This window comes from Podarcis erhardii (assembly GCF_964252035.2).
Source record: "Podarcis erhardii genome assembly, chromosome: 2".
Lineage (NCBI taxonomy): Eukaryota > Metazoa > Chordata > Lepidosauria > Squamata > Lacertidae > Podarcis > Podarcis erhardii.
Genome location: NC_138498.1, coordinates 53,998,533 through 54,014,646, shown reverse-complemented (window position 1 = coordinate 54,014,646; position 16,114 = coordinate 53,998,533). Strand labels below are relative to the sequence as shown.

Here is a 16,114-nt window from a genome sequence, read left to right as displayed (position 1 = left end):
CTGACTCTCCTGCTCTCCACTGCCGGGTCAGACCTGACCCGGCATTGGAGCTGCTGCAGCCAGGCCTGCCTTGCCATGGCTGAGGAGGGCTGCTCTCCACCGCTGGGTCAGAACAGCTGCTGCCACAGGGCGCAAGGTGTGCCATGGCCAAGGAGGGTGGATGGCAGCGCTCTTGCCCACTTGTCTGCCCAGGCCTGAACTGGGGGGGGGGGGTCAGAGCTGAACCAGCGCCGCAGCCAAGCCGTAGCTCCTTCTGGAGCAGAGCCTGCTTTGGGGATGCCTATTCGCAACCCCTCTCAAAATTGCACCCAGGGCCATGGCCCCCACGGACCCCCACACATGCCTTCCACTGAATGCCTCCTCCCACCCCCAGCACAACCATTTGGGAAGACAGACAGAGAGTCTATGAATAGTAAATATGTATCAAGCATACGTTTATTTCAGAAAGCCCCCTAGAGTTTTTTTCCTCTCCTTTGCAAGAGATAAAAGACAAAAGGCAGAGAAATCAAACAATAGCATGGCAGTAATTTGTTTTCTGCTTTTCCCCAGAGACTCTTTCTTCAGGTATTTAAATGGTGCCTTTTGGTGCTCAAGGCTGTGGATGCAGTATCTCTCAGATGTGAAAAATTTCACTTTCAAAATGTAAAACTATGCTGGGAAAAATGTATTCTGTTCACATAAGTTGTTTTCTTGTTACTGATGGAGACTGTGAGAAGAAAAAAAGAAAGCAAAGCAAAAACCCTTCGTGTAATATATTTTTTCATACAAAGCCACATTTCAATGGAACTTAATCACCACCTTATACATTTAGGGTGGGTATAAACTTTATATTTTCTGTGTTTGGTCTTATTATATATAAAAATATATTTGAAAAGCAACATAGTTCACTGTTTATTAGCCATGTGTAACTATAACTGAGCTTTATATTTTCTAGTTTTGCTTGTGTACATATAATTTATTCTCCAACAGACACGCTTATTTTTGCTCCACTGAAATCACCAGGTGCATGAATTTACTATTGCGTTGCTGCATTATTCTAGTCAGGACAAGGGGTGCAAAGTTATTTGCTACAGTATTGATGTAGTAACCATTCATTTCATATGAAAATTACAGAAATCACTGTAGAAACTACAGAGATGAAAAACCAAGGGTTGATTCCCCCTTCCCCACATTTCTAACAGTTGTGAGTGGACTCAGGAAAATTGCTTTGGCTGTTATGACTTGCAGGAGGAAGTGAAAGCCAAAGTGTCTCTCTTGATTTAAGGATATTTCAAAGGTGGGAGTTCTTGCACCACACCACGGAGATACAGTATGTGTATAGTTCTGCTTCAGAAAAAAGTCCAAAAAGAGGAAGCACGAGTTACTGTACTTGTACATCTCATTTCTCACACAATTTAGGGCACATTCACAGCAAACATTTAAAGCATTTTGATACTACTTTAAGCAGCTGAGGCCTCCCCCAAAGAATTGTGGGAACTGTTGTTTGTTAAGGGTGTTGAGAGTTGTTAGGAGACCACTATTCCCCTCACAGATCTATAATTTCCTGAGTGGCTTAATGGACTATCCATCTTCACAGGGGACTCTGAGCTGTAGGTCTGTGAGGGAAACAGGGGTCTCCTAACAGCGCTTAGCACTCGTATCAAACTACAGCTCCTGGAACCGTGCTGTTTACCTCAGGGAGCAATTCATCAGTTCTTCATCAGATAAACTACCCACAAAGCATATAGAAGCAAGGGCAACTTGTGCATGAACTGCTTTTCCCAAGGCATTTACTATCTGCTATGTCTTGCTTCAAAACAGCTGGGTACACATGCACTGAGCTGAAAGTATGAAACAGATGCATATCAGTCAAAATGGCATCCTGCCTTTTGGTGGGGATGGTTTGCCTCCTTCTTGGGGGAAAGGAGACTTGAGTTGGTCTCTGGGTTGATCTAGGGCCATGTAGGTCTGTGGACCTTCCTATTTAAGGTTTCCCCACCCCCTCTTTTCCCTTTGCAGCATCCTCCCTCCCTTTATAGCAGACTTTCTCAACCATGGGTCCCCAGATCTTGTTGGACTACAACTCCCATCATTCCACTGGCATGGCCAGTGGTCAGGGGTGATGAGAGTTGTAGTTCAATAACATCTGGGAACCAAAGGTTGCACTGTAATGTAGCCATTGGCTACCTGCATTTGGTACTTGGGGCTTCTTATTTCCACTTACTTCACACTGTAGAGCATCTTGGGTCGATGTGGTATTATTTGAATGTTTGGCATTCAGTGTGGACAGGTAAAGAAAGGTAAGAGCTGACTTTTATGCCACCCTGAGGTGTTATGGGGATGGGGGGCCCCTGTTATCACTGAGAGCTGGTGAGTTGTGAAGTTCTTAGATGTTCTCTTGGGGCCACAGTGAATGCTGGACAGTGTGGTACAGGTACACAGGTTGGCATTCATATACACAAATAGGAACAGTTTCTCTCTATCCATGTCTGCAGAGCACATAACCCGATAGTTTACATGCCAATGGGTGAGGGACGATTCCCTCATATAAAAGCATGCATCCCCCTGCCCACACTTATTTGTTTGCTAATTGGCAGATCCTCTAATTGGTTATATTTTAATATGCATAACCTTTCCCCCACATAATAAGGTGTCTTGAGTCTTCTTTCTGAAAGTGAGGGAAATGAGTGTTTACCTGCTCACCTAGTATGAAAACAGCTGTTGCTGTGTTTGTTAATTAATTGCTGCTAGAGCTAATCCATCATTAAAAGTTATTGCCAAATCCATCAATACAATTTGTCCCAGGCCTTCATTTCAACCACTGGCTACAGAAGCAACAAGACTTGATTTTAGTAATTGTTTAATTTGTTACTTCACAGATACAAAGCCATTCCATCTAATAATGAAATAGCCCCATCAAATCAATCAATCGGAGCACAACTGAAGTTGTGGGGTTGTACACCTGACAGCAGAGCAAATGGCACTTAGTAAATTCAATCTTACATGCAAATTCTTGAAGGGGTGAAATTACTTTTCAAGATGGACGGTTATTAGTATGGTGGGTTGTAGGTGTATCACAAGATAATTTGATCTGTTTTGGGATTGCCCAGTAGAGGAAGATTGGGGGACTGTATTTTAATACTTTGTTAGAAGCCGCCCAGAGTAGCTGGAGAAACCCAGCCAGATGGGTGGGATATAAATAAATAAATAAGTTGTTGTTGTTGTTGTTGTTGTTGTTGTTGTTGTTGTTGTTGTTAAGAGTTTCTTAAGGGTGAATCATCATCAGAGATAAGAGTGTACCACCCAGGAGCAGGTAAGATGAAGTGCATGCGACTTAAGAATATATAAAAAAAAACATATAGCACAAAACAAAAGAAAGCAGAGAAGTAAACCTCAACATTACTAAGGTAGGTGTCATAAGTCCTGTGTAGGTGTCATGGTCAGGCCTTGAGAAGGACTTATGAGAAGGAGTGGGAGTGCTTTGGGGAGTTAGAGCAGGATGATATTGGGGAGGGGTCCACATAAGGTGGTGGTAGCAGATTCAGACCCCAGCTATCCGGGGATAGTTCCAGTGGGTTAAGGGCTGGAGAGCTGGCCACTGAAGAAGACTTAGACAAACTGTCAGAAATACCTCCCTTACAGAAACGCCTCACTTAGCTTCTCTTGTATAGAAGCTGCCTCTGGCACCTTCTGCTGCTACACAGGAACCTCACCCATTCAGGGGAGGCAGCTGAAAGTAAAGGATGGAAAATGCAAGGTAAAAAGATAGCAAAAAGAGGGGAGAGTAGGAGAGGAAAGTATAATAAAAAAACTATAATAATAATAGATCAACCTACCACAAAAGGTTATGAGGATACAATGTGGGGAGGCATGTTTGTCACCGTGAGCTCCTTGGAGGAAGAGCAGTATCAGATAAATAATAATAGAAATGAGCAAGCGCCATTTAAAATAATCATCTTGAAACAGCACCATTGCAACAGTACTGCTGGCACTGAAAGTTAATGACTAAAAATGGTGGCAGAATGGACGTGGGCTGGGTGTGTCAGAACCCACAGCATCTGATCCTGGTCTGTGTTAGAGACTCTGCTTAGAGCAGAAATGAATAATGATTCTAAAATACATTGATCAAATCAAAGCCATTCTTTTCTTGAATGAAGATTCACATCTGCACCAATGGAATGGCTGCAATTTGTTCAATTTCAGATTTGCCTTGAAAATTTGCCATTCTCTAGTCATACTTCTTCACAATTAGTGTCAAAAATTAGCAGTATCTTTGCTTAAGGGACATAAACTCAATTTCATACAATTAGAACAGCACCAAAGCTCTCCTCAACGCCCTCCCTCAAGTAAACGCTTTTGAAATGCTTCAGGCTTTTGTCATGGCATCAGGATGCAAGAATACAAATAAGTTATTGTAGGGAATCTTGATTAAAGCCAAATGCCATCCAATTATTTATCTGTTGCCCAAATCCTGTCCTTAAATACTTGGCGATGCTTTTGTGTTTCTGGTGACTGTGATTAAAATTTGCTATAGTGATGCCTGAAAGAGCTTGATGCATTCATTTTAAAGCTCAGTGACATATTTTTGATCACAAATAACAAAGGTCTCACAAAGGAATTGTGTGCATTTGGAGGGTGTTAATTGCTCTTCATCAATCTCTCTCCTTTTTTTACGCTCTATTGTCTCCCTGTGAAATGTGCATCGGTGCAAACAGGCAAGCACAAAGAGAGAAACTGCACCACTTCTAAATCATCTTTCTGGGTAAATGATGTGGCGAGTCTGGCTTGAGCTCACACATTTGGCCAAGACTTTTCAAATCCAGACACGAGAACTACAGGGGACCTTGTGTTACTCCAGCAATGAAGGGGGTGTGTAGATACCACATAGTAGGAGGCAGGCAGAGATAGTGGGAGGACTAGAAGGAGCAACATCTTACTGACCTCCCATGAAACCTCTGCTGGATTCCACCAGCTAGCAGCCATATCATCTACACTCCACCTGAAGGAACAGGTTCATTGTCTGGCAGTGCTCCTGGATTCCAACTTCTCACCAGAGTCTCAAATGGTTTCTGTGGCTAGGAGTGCTTAGGCTGACTCACCAGTTACATCCATCCCGCAATTGGGATAGCCTGGCCTCAGTTGTCCATGGTCTGGTGAACTCTCACCTGGTTTTGATTTTAGTCATTATGAGACAGAGTGGCTGTATATATATTTGAAGTAAATTAAAAGTGAGCCTTAATGGTGCTAAGGTAAGTAGAATAATTCAATCAGAGCCTAGCACTACCAAATTGGATCCTCTGTTCCACTAAAAACAGGAGAAAAGGGTCAGTGTTTCTCGTCCAGCCCTTTTGGAGATGGGCACAACACTGTGGTTGGTTGTGGCAGACAGAGACAGATGGTATTCCAACAGTGTAGGCTGGGCATGTGGAAGGGAAGTGGGATGATCCTCCCACCTACTTGTGTTCCATGTGCCGACTGTGCCTTGAAGACGGACCTCATGCCTGTATACTAGGGACTGTGCACAGAACCTCCAATCTGTCCTGTGGCCCCACATGCAGGAAGCCCCTTGAGCAGGAGGAGCAGCCAACATCCCACAAGATTGCGTCCTCTGCTAGTAAGCATGGTGCTCTTTCAGGGGCAGGGTAGTGGAAGGAGAAGCCAGGGGGGAAAGCCCACAGCCTGTATCCAAGCCCAAAGCCCTGCCAAAGGCACCCTCCACTTCTATCTTCTCCCAGAAAGTTGCAGCTGGTAACTTTTTTGAGATCTCCCAGAAAGGACTTACCCCTCCAAGACTGCCATTTTAGGGGGTGCTATGGCCTACTGACTCTATGTTAGGCATCTAGAAAGCACCTCCTCTGAGCTCCTTTAATGGAGTATCCCCAATTCCCTGAAGTCAAATTCCTCCCTGGCCCCAAATATGACAACTGAATATTTCCATAGCAAGGTCATACACAGAATCTGCCTGCCCACCTGCAGGCAGGGCCATATGCTACATTGGATGGGAGGGTGGGGAATTCAGCTTTGACAGAGCCGGCAAGTCCCATTGAGGCATCTTTATAAGCCCAGTGAAGACCAAGAGCTGAAGTCTTCACTCAGGTCCACCACAAAGACCTGCCCAGCCCCTGCGTGCCTGTGATAGGTTTGTTCAAATGCAGCTTGCCTGTGATAGGTCTGTTCAAATGCAGCTTGCCTGTGATAGGTCTGTTCAAATGCAGCTTGATTGTGATAGGTCTGTTTGAATACAAGTCTCCCAGCAACCTAGATGGCCAGAGCAGGATGGAGTGTTGTGTCCCAATGGTGGTGCAGGGCTGGAAGTTCATCCTGGGCTCAGACAGCGGTTGTACAAGGCCGCAATAGTCACTTGCCATCATATGAAGGAGGGATGCGGGTGGCGCTGTGGGTTAAGCTACAGAGCCTAGGACTTGCCGATCAGAAGGTCGGAGGTTCAAATCCCCGCGACAGGGTGAGCTCCTGTTGCTCGGTCCCTGCTCCTGCCAACCTAGCAGTTCGAAAGCACGTCAAAGTGCAAGTAGATAAGTAGGTACCGCTCTGGCGGGAAGGTAAATGGCGTTTCCGTGTGCTGCTCTGGTTCACCAGAAGAGGCTTAGTCATGCTGGCCACATGACCTGGAAGCTGTACACCGGCTCCCTCGGCCAATAAAGCGAGATGAGCACCGCAACCCCAGAGTCGGTCACGACTGGACCTAATGGTCAGGGGTCCCTTTACCTTTTATCATATGAAGGTAAGAGGTCCTTTTGCCTTGGAAAGTGTTTTGGTTTGTCAGATGAACTTATTCCCCCTCTCTTCTCCCTGTATGCTGTTCTGCGGGTTCTTCAGACTGCTCCCCCCATGCCCAGGGCTAATTTTGGGGTCACGGTGTGAATAGAGGTTTGAAAGCCCCATTGCACAAACAGAATTCCTTGCACAAGGCTTCCCCTGATGAGACTCATTTGTTGAATTCTGTCCCTACTCTTTGGATACAGTGCCCAACTTGGCTCTTGGAAAACATGAGGGTCATGGTTTTGGATTATGGAGTGCGTATGAATTGGGATGAGGTGATACAGCATCTATACGGATCTGCCTTCTTGCTTAGCCTCAGTGGCAGACTATGAACAAATGGACTATACCCTATCCTCTCCTCAATAACTTTGCAAAATATATTTTGGAATGCAGCTTGCTTGCTGCAAAATTGTCCGAAGCTGAAGTTTTGTTTTGTTTTGTTTTGTTTTTTTAATAATATTTATTGAACATTTTCAAATATGACAGAAAAAAGAAAAGAAATAAAACATCCATTTTATGACCTTATTTTCATTAGCATCTTGCCAGGACTTCCCCACCCCACCCCCTCTTGTATTCCAATTCCTTCAAATAGATTCCGCAAGTTCTTACCCCAAATTTTAAACTTATTATAGTTAACCCAATGTTAAGAATGTTTTTCCATCCCCTAAAATCGACCCCGCTCCCTTCCACGAGTTCCCCTCTTTAATATGCAGAACAGATTAAAATAAAAGAAAATAGAACAAAGAATAAAGTATAATTTAACACCCTTTGGATTCCAAATTTCCCTCCCCCCTTTCCCGGTTGCGTTTCCCAATGTCCATCAATGCCTGTTGTCATCCTGGAGATCCCACATCTAGGCCGAAATCCTTCACAAGTCCACTTTGCCGTCTTTTTAATAGTCTTTGCCGTCTTTTTGATCATCTTTAGTTTCAAGCGTCCAATCTTGGAAAAGCTCTATCTCAAAAAGGTCCATTTTTTCCATCCAGATCTCTGTATTTAAGAGTAAAAACTCCAGTTTTGTTTCTTTAGACCTTTCAAATCCGGATGTCCCAAATGTTCCCACTTCCAGCTTTGTCCAATTCTTGTTGTTCATGTTGTTCTTATTATTCTCTCTCCTCACTTTCCTCTAGTTTCTTTTCCTGCTCTCCTGCAAAAATGTTCCAATTCCAAAAGCTTCTAAATCCCCTACAGAGGCTTTGTTATTCAGGAACAAAACTTTACGTCAAGTCCCTCCCATTCTTCAATAGATAAATCTATTGTCTCCTTTAGTGTAGAGACCTCTGTAGACAAAATAGTGTTCCATTTCTGCAGTTTCCCAGGAGATAAAAAGTCCAATTCAAATTCCATGCCAGCAATACTTGTAGTGTCCCACAGCCCCTCTAGAGGGATTATAGTAACTCAGTTTCCTTCCAGATCGCACCCAACAGTCAAAGTAACTTGTTATTCCTTGTTTTAAACAATTTATATCTAATTTGTAACAAATGTAACCGGCAAAGTCCTCATAACAAAGTTCTCTTTTTATTCTTCAGCTTTGACAGCTCCTTTGACAGCTGTCAAAGCCTCTGTTTCTCCTCTCCCGGCGCTCTTGCGGATCGCTCCCGGTTCCCGGGGGGGGGGGGGTGTTTGCATTTTAGCTCACGTTCTACTTTTCTCCTCCAGCCCAGTCTTACAATTTTCCATCGTGAAATTAGTGACTTTATCAAAATAAGGTAGCACTCGATCTTAGTTGTTAAATCCTTTGCTTTAAATCCTCTACGACAGGGGGGAGACGGACTTCCTTTTTGCACCTCCCCCGCTCGCTCCAAATTTAAATTTTTTTCCCTTTTTAAGTCAAATTTCCAATTACTCACGGGTTATTCTTTTTAATCCGAATTTTCAATGGAAGAAGTCAGCGCTCTCCGCCAAATGGCATGCGGCTTCGCTCGGTAGGGGAAGCGCAGGACTCATAGCACCACACACCCCCCGGCACCCGCTCCGCAGCCTTTAAAAAGGCTCCTTCGCGGGTCGGGGGGGCGCAAACGGTGCCCGCCGAGTCACCATGCCCATGGGTTTCAGCGCCCATGGTTTTTGAGGGTCCCCGCGACGCCGACGCGGTAGAACCCAGCCCCTGCCGAGCAGGCTCCCTCCGGAGCTCGGAGGGAGTCTGCCATTCGGCGATGGCGCCAACCCAGAAGCTGAAGTTTTGGAGCTTTGGCTAAACAGAAATATTTTGAAGCAGGAAGTTAGGTTCTGTTCAAGTGTTAGCACATTAGTTAGCTTTTTCTGGCTGAATATACTTTTAAGCCTTTCCGGTTCCCCCACTTACAAGCTGCTAACAACCATTTAATGCCTGAGCAGCTTTGATGTTCTGTTAAACTCTGATAATATGTGTCCACATTCACCCACCTTCGTTTCAGTACGTTCAGTCTTTTCCAATCCCTTAGGCTTGTTCGCTGGCTGAGTGCGCCAACAACTTTGCCACTTTGATGCCTCTCTTTGAACATAAAATATATATTTGCTTGAGCATTCACTAGACTGCAAGGAAGGATTGGGGAAGTTCTCTTTCTAAAAAAAACAAAAACCTAACAATCTTGAATTCTCTATATAGATTGAATGAGCTCAGAAAAGCAGACTGAACTAAATTTAGGCAGGAAGGTCTTAAAACACAGAGGCAGGGCAATTGGGACTATGGAGTGAAATAACCACAAAAGTTTGGGGGCAGAGGCACTTTCACAGACAGAGAGGCTTCAGCTTAGATAAAATTAATACAATAAAAATGCACAGCCTGGTTGACTTGCTGGGTGTTCTCTGTGTGCTGATCCTTGAAGATGGGGGAGATATTAACATGCTTGGAGTTTGCAGAAGCACAACAGCCCCAAATAACCCATTGAGGATTGAGCACGCTCAGTTGTCACAGAATGCTGACTGCCTGTTGGATAAAAACAAACGGAAAAATTGAGAGGGGAGGGAATAGAAAGGAGTATCCTGGAACAGGATGTGGCTGGCAGGCTGGAACATTCCACACTGCAACATTTTGTTGCAGGTTCCATCGTAGGTAGGCTGTGTTGAGATGGACAGTGCTGGCTCCAGATTTTTGAGGGTCCTTGAATAAGACACTACTTGTGCCCCCCTCCCACATACTTAGGGAGTGTACCTCCTCACTGAAGCCTTTAAAAATAGCAGATTACTGTAATGAGGAACCAGGATGGAATAGATTTCTGAATGAATACAGTGGTACCTCGGGTTAAGTACTTACTGTATTTTTTGCTCTATAAGACTCACTTTTTCCCTCCTAAAAAGTAAGGGGAAATGTGTGTGCGTCTTATGGAGTGAATGCAGGCTGCGCAGCTATCCCAGAAGCCAGAACAGCAAGAGGGATTGCTGCTTTCACTGCGCAGCGATCCCTCTTGCTGTTCTGGCTTCTGAGATTCAGAATATTTTTTTTCTTGTTTTCCTCCTCCAAAAACTAGGTGTGTCTTGTGGTCTGGTGCGTCTTATAGAGCGAAAAATACGGTAATTCGTTCCGGAGGTCCGTTCTTAGCCTGAAACTGTTCTTAACCTGAAACACCACTTTAGCTAATGGGGCCTCCCACTGCCGCTGCACCGCCGGAGCACGATTTCTGTTCTCATCCTGAAGCAAAGTTCTTAACCTGAAGCACTATTTCTGGGTTAGCGGAGTGTGTAACCTGAAGCGAATGTAACCTGAAGCGTATGTAACCCGAGGTACCACTGTATATGCAAAATTTGCATTGGCTGGAAACAGAATCCCTTCTTGAGAGGACACTGTCCTATAAAGCATTGTAAAACTATTTAAATAAATAAGTAAATAAAAGCTTTGTGTTCCTCCTAATTAACTGTGGCCAGTGGTATGGGATATTTTTCATCCATGCTCACACCGCCTCCTTTTCTCTTGTATTCTCATGGTGCATTTCCCCATTTATTTCCTATGGAACAGAAAATACTCTACCTATCGTGTATACAGCAGTGGGTGGAAATAGTCTTGACAGTGTTCCGTGTGAGCTCTTTTGTGGCTGCTTCCTTTACATTGCAAGGCCAGCTTCATTGCCTTTTGTGTGGTGAGCACAGGGATTTTCATAATATTATGTCTTTAGGGATTGTAATTTCACAGCTGAAATACAAAACTGTAAAATCCAGGGCTAAGTGGAAGCTAATAAACCATCTCTGTTAGCATCACCAGGTTTTTAATTCTTCAGTGCAAACATTTGTACATTATTTAGAAGGAGTGGGAGGAATAGGCTGATTCATTATCCACTTCAGCTTGAAGGTGCCGTGGAAGTTCTTTTAAAAGGCAACAGATTCAGCACTGGCGATGCAAGTGAAAGTCTATTTTCAAAGCATTGCTGAGAGGATGCTAGACTTCAATCAATCAGAACTTTTAGTCAGATTGAAACTTAGTCCCATCATTTAATACTTAAAGCCAAGGAGTGGCAGCATTGTAATTTCCTCAATTTAATACACACAAAGAGAGGAAATCATATTTATTTATTTCAAACAATTTATATACTGCTTGATTGTAAAAAGCCTCAATGCAGTTTACAAAAAGAATAAAACAGCATTTATTAGTAAAAACAATAAAAAACTTTCAGAAAACTGAAACCAGCAATAAACTAAAAACACACCAGCATTTTAGCTATCTATTTGAACAAAAATGTTTTTAGCAGGCCTCAAAATGAATACAGTGAAGGCACATGCCTGATAGCAATATCAGGGCTTTTATAACTATGTATACAAGAAAGCAGTTTTTGCATACAAATAGGTTTCATTTGTGTGATCACAAAGGATCACCACTAGTGTATAGTGTTAAATTTTGAAGTTCAGGAGCTCATTGTGACAACTCTCGTAGTTACACCTACAAGCAGAGTCCATTGCCATTGCACTAAGGAGTCTCCAATAATTCAGGCTGCTGTGTTGATCCATTATCTATATCCATGTTCTACACACACACACACACACACACACACACACACACACACTGCCTGCTGTCATATTATCAGTCCCACTACTAGTATAAATCATGCTTTGAAGCATTTTGACACATATTATTCCGAGTGGGATACAGTCAAAGTGTAGTCATAGACTTTTCAGAACCTTTGCAGTAGGACACTTTATTATTCCCTTGTTTTCCTCACCACTGTTCATATAGGGTTGGATTCAGTCTTAGTTATGTTTAGAATAGACTCCCTGAAATCAATGAAACTTAATTACTCTGACTAAGCCTTGATCCGGCCCTTAGTTTTTACAAGTCATCAGAGTTCAGTAGCTGGAGTAATTAAGACAAAGGGGGTGGGGGAGAAGAAAACAGAATTACTTTGCTTCACAGGAGATGTGTCATTATTTGTGATGACAAAATAATGCCCTAAAAATAAAGGAAGTGTCGAGAAGTAAAAATATCTTCATACCATTTGCAAAAGTTATACTGGGGACATCAGCCTCCAAGACAAAAGAACCTGTGAATGCAGCAAGTGCATGGACAGATTATCCAATGTGGCTGCAAGCCTAATAGCAGCAGCAGCAATAAATAATAATAGTAAGTTGTATCCAGTGAAGACTTGAATGAATGGGAGGGGGGAAGCAACCCCAGTGCAGATTGGTTTCCTCTGCCAGATGTGGGTGGAGATCTCTCAAGAACGAAGGCAATATTAATAACAAATAATTATAATGAAGAAAGGGGGTTAAAGAACCAATAATAGGGGAGCTTTATTAGGACAACCAGTTGTGTCTTTAAATCAGCTGTGTTCTCATTACGTCCTATTACGCAGAAATGTGGCAGAGGAAGTCTTTCTTCCCTTAGCCTACACTACGGAAGGGATAAGTTGAGTTTGGCTTTAGAATGGACCTTTAAAGGGTCCCAGGACTTCCTGAGCAACAGAATAGTTTGGTCGGTGACAACTGTGTGCATAATAACTTAAGAGCAAGTCTTCTCGGTTAGCAGCACAATTTCAGGCATAAATACTCAGAAGGAAGTCCCTTTGAATTCAGTGGGGTTTATTTCCAGGTAAGCGGAGTTAAGATTGCAGCCTTAACTGTTCCCCTACCACCCCCAGCTGCATACAATGAAAGGGAAAATGACATTGTTTTCTCCTGCTCCAGAGGGCAGGACCTGAACCAATGGCTTCAAGTTGCAAGAAAGGAGATTCTGACTAAATATCAGGAAGAACTTTCTGACAGTAGCAGCTGTTCAAGAGTAGAACAGACTCCCATGGTGGTGGACTCTCCTTCCTTGGAGCGTTTTAAGCAGAAGTTGGATGGCCATCTGTTATGGATGCTTCAGCTGAGATTCCTGCATTGCAAGGGGTTGGAATAGATGACCCGCAGGAACCCTTCCAACTCAACAATTCTATGATTCTATTATTAACAAAACAAAGCAGATGAGGGATTCACGATTTTGTTCAAAAGCATATGCTACAATGAGAGGCAGCTATTCAAACAAGAAAACATCTTCAAAATGTCATTGAAACACTTGGGAATTTTTTTAATGAAATGTTTGGTAGAATTTGGCATGTGTCCTGCTACCAGTAGGAAGTCTTATACAAGGATTCAGAAAACCCAATGCCATCTGCGGATGGTGGATTTAACACTTAATTAGTTATGGTTTATGCTTGCACTGAACACAGCCAGAATGTTTTAGCAGATGCTGTGCCCACACATAAAGGCAGAAAGATTTCCTCTAGCTGCACCTCCATTAGAGCTAGAAGATTTCTTCATCCTAGGCCAAAGAGTCCACACACAACTAACAGCAGTTTATGGAAGAGGGAGCAAATGGGGACGATATCACCACTGGCTGATAATTTGATAGGAAGCTTAAAAATAAAAGTGTGTGTGTATCTGTCTACACACAAGCTCCCAATCCTATGTTTAGGGAAGTTTTTAATCTTTAAAGTTTTATTCTGTTTTTAGTGTTCTGTTGGAAGCCACCCAGAGTGGCTGGGGAAACCCAGCCAGATGGGCAGGGTATAACAACAACAACAACAACAACAACAACAACAACAACAACACATCTTCACACAGAAGGTTAGCTGAACTGGGATGATCCTGGTTTAGTGTGCTTAGGAATTCAGTCCAATAAAGTTAACCTGGATTACAGTTCAGCGGGGATCAAAATTTCCACACTTCACTTTGCTGCATGTTTTGTGATTTTAAATCTCTGCTGGGGCTCTCCCCACAAAGAGTACTTGCCTAGATCTAGCCATCCAGGGAATTCTCCTTTTTATTTTACCACATCTATTGTATTATTTAACCACAAAACCAACAGTTTGACGGCTGGCCACCCTTGAACAGGTTCCCTTTTCAAGCCCTAGCAGGCTTGATGACATTCAATCAGTATAATACACGTGAAGGAAATACATTGCTTGATGTTATCACATTATCAAGTGGCAGGTGTCTATCTAACGTGACCTAGATTATTGTCAGGGAAGTGTAAACCCTACCCAGTCATTTCCCCTCATGCAGTTACAATTGCAGGTTGGTGGGGGTGAATGGAAGGACTGCCCTTCCCTGACCTCAGCCCCTTCCTCGTGCCTTCACCACCTGGTCCATGTGCCTCTCACATGTTGGAGAGGTTACCTTCTACCAACAGGGAGCCTAAGGTAAACATGCCAACTGACTAGCCTTGTTTAATTCAAGCTCAAAGAATGGGAATATGCAGCGGTGGAGCAAGCCGATCAGGCACCTGGGGCGGCACGCGTGCCCTGTGCTGGGGGGGGGGGCAGCCACCCGTGGGGGCAGGGCAAGCCGGGGCAGGACACTCTGTGGGGCCTCTGAGGAGTCTGCCTGCCTCCTCCCACTCAGTCATCCTACAACTGAGGGGGTGGTGGTGGACAGACCGTTTGGGCAGCATGGAGCCTGTGCGCGCCCAAGCCACCGTGTCTCTCCCAGAAGAGATGTGTGGCTCAGGCACGCTGCAGGGCCCGTGGTGAGTGCTGCCTGGCATTTTGTCATCCCCTCAGCGGTGACACCCAGGGCGAACTGCCCCCCTTCCTCCGCCCCTGGGAATATGAGAGTTACCTGGAAGCTGTTCTGCAGTGTTGCTACCATCTCAGTTTGCTTGTTTGTTTTCATACTCTTACCTGTTCATTCCATCTGACTTTGCTCAGTATGGAATTAGACAAGCCAAATTCAGTGATTTGCTTTGAGTGCCTGACCTGAAAGAAGCCGCAGTAATGGCTTTGGCTTGGGAGGGACCTGTGAAATCCCAATCTATTAGAGAGCACGGTGCCCCTAGGAAAGCCATGGCTCACTTCCACTAAGTAAGCTAAGCCAGCCTCATGCTACTGACTGATAAATGGAGCGATATTGGCTTTAAGGTCTGGAGGCAGATGCTCCCAGTTCCTCCAGATGGAAATCAGAGTGAAGCAGGCAAGATGCCATCTGGAAGGAAAGAGGCCTTGCCTGTACTGTGTGCAAACGGTGGGCCTTGAATAATGAATGTCTAAATGCATTGTCCTTTAGATTCTTGAACATTGTATCATTAAAGCATCTTATAATTCCAAAAGTTGCAAAACACACTAGTATATGACCAAGCAAGAGTTCACTCAAAACCTCTGATACTTGGTTTTCTGATTAGTGGATAGAGGAGCATTTGGGGGTGGGGTGGGGTTGTGTGACGAACTCCCAAGATCTGGCAGAAATTAGAATAGCTTAACACTTGCAGCGTCTTCTTGCTAAAAACACCCTGGTATCAATAAACAAAACTCTTCTGAAGAATCCCCCTCCTCAGAGAGGAAACAATAAATTATTGGTGTATCTGGATGGAATATAAAAGAGTTGCTCAACGAGTGTTCAGGCTGCAGGGGTATTATTGGGAAGGTGGGCGAGGGGTAGAATTGCACATTTGAGAATGTTGTTTACTCCCACCTCTTGATAGATTGCAGCTGTAAAGATGTGAATGAGCATCTAGATTGTTACGCAAAGAACAATCACTTGTGAATGCAAGCAGTGGAGGAATGGAAAGCCTGACCAAGAACAAAAACTTAAGTCCGGCTGATGAAAAGCTTAAGGCAAAAATATAATGGTCAATTTCTGGCTGGACAGCGAAAGAACAGCAATTCTCTTGGCCCTTTCAGGCCATTCAGCCTACTTTTCTCACCCAGACATGCCCATCACGACAATTTCTGATGAATCTGCATGAACTCCAAATACAAAGACAATTGAACATTCCCCTACATCTTAACATTTGAAAAGGCCAGAATATGAATATTTTGTAGTGACCTTTAGCATGCACTTAATGACATTTGAAATAATCTTGTTTGTAACATGATATGAGGCCTTGAAATGATGGGTGATCCAAGTCATAACCCAGTTTTTATTTTTTTATTTTTATTTTTTAATAAAAGAACATCAGGAAGATATTGTGGCT

The 16,114-nt window shown here is 43.7% G+C and overlaps 1 long non-coding RNA gene across 1 annotated transcript; it reads right to left on the bottom strand.

Annotated features, from left to right (window-relative positions):
• Nucleotides 1–3,658: 3,658 nt before the first annotated feature.
• On the bottom strand, nt 3,659–6,050 carry LOC309335432. Its single transcript, XR_014153499.1, has 3 exons — nt 5,950–6,050; nt 4,921–5,144; nt 3,659–3,709 (listed from the first exon to the last, which is right to left on the bottom strand). It is a non-coding gene; the product is annotated as an uncharacterized lncRNA (long non-coding RNA).
• Between the last annotated feature and the right edge of the window lie 10,064 nt (nt 6,051–16,114).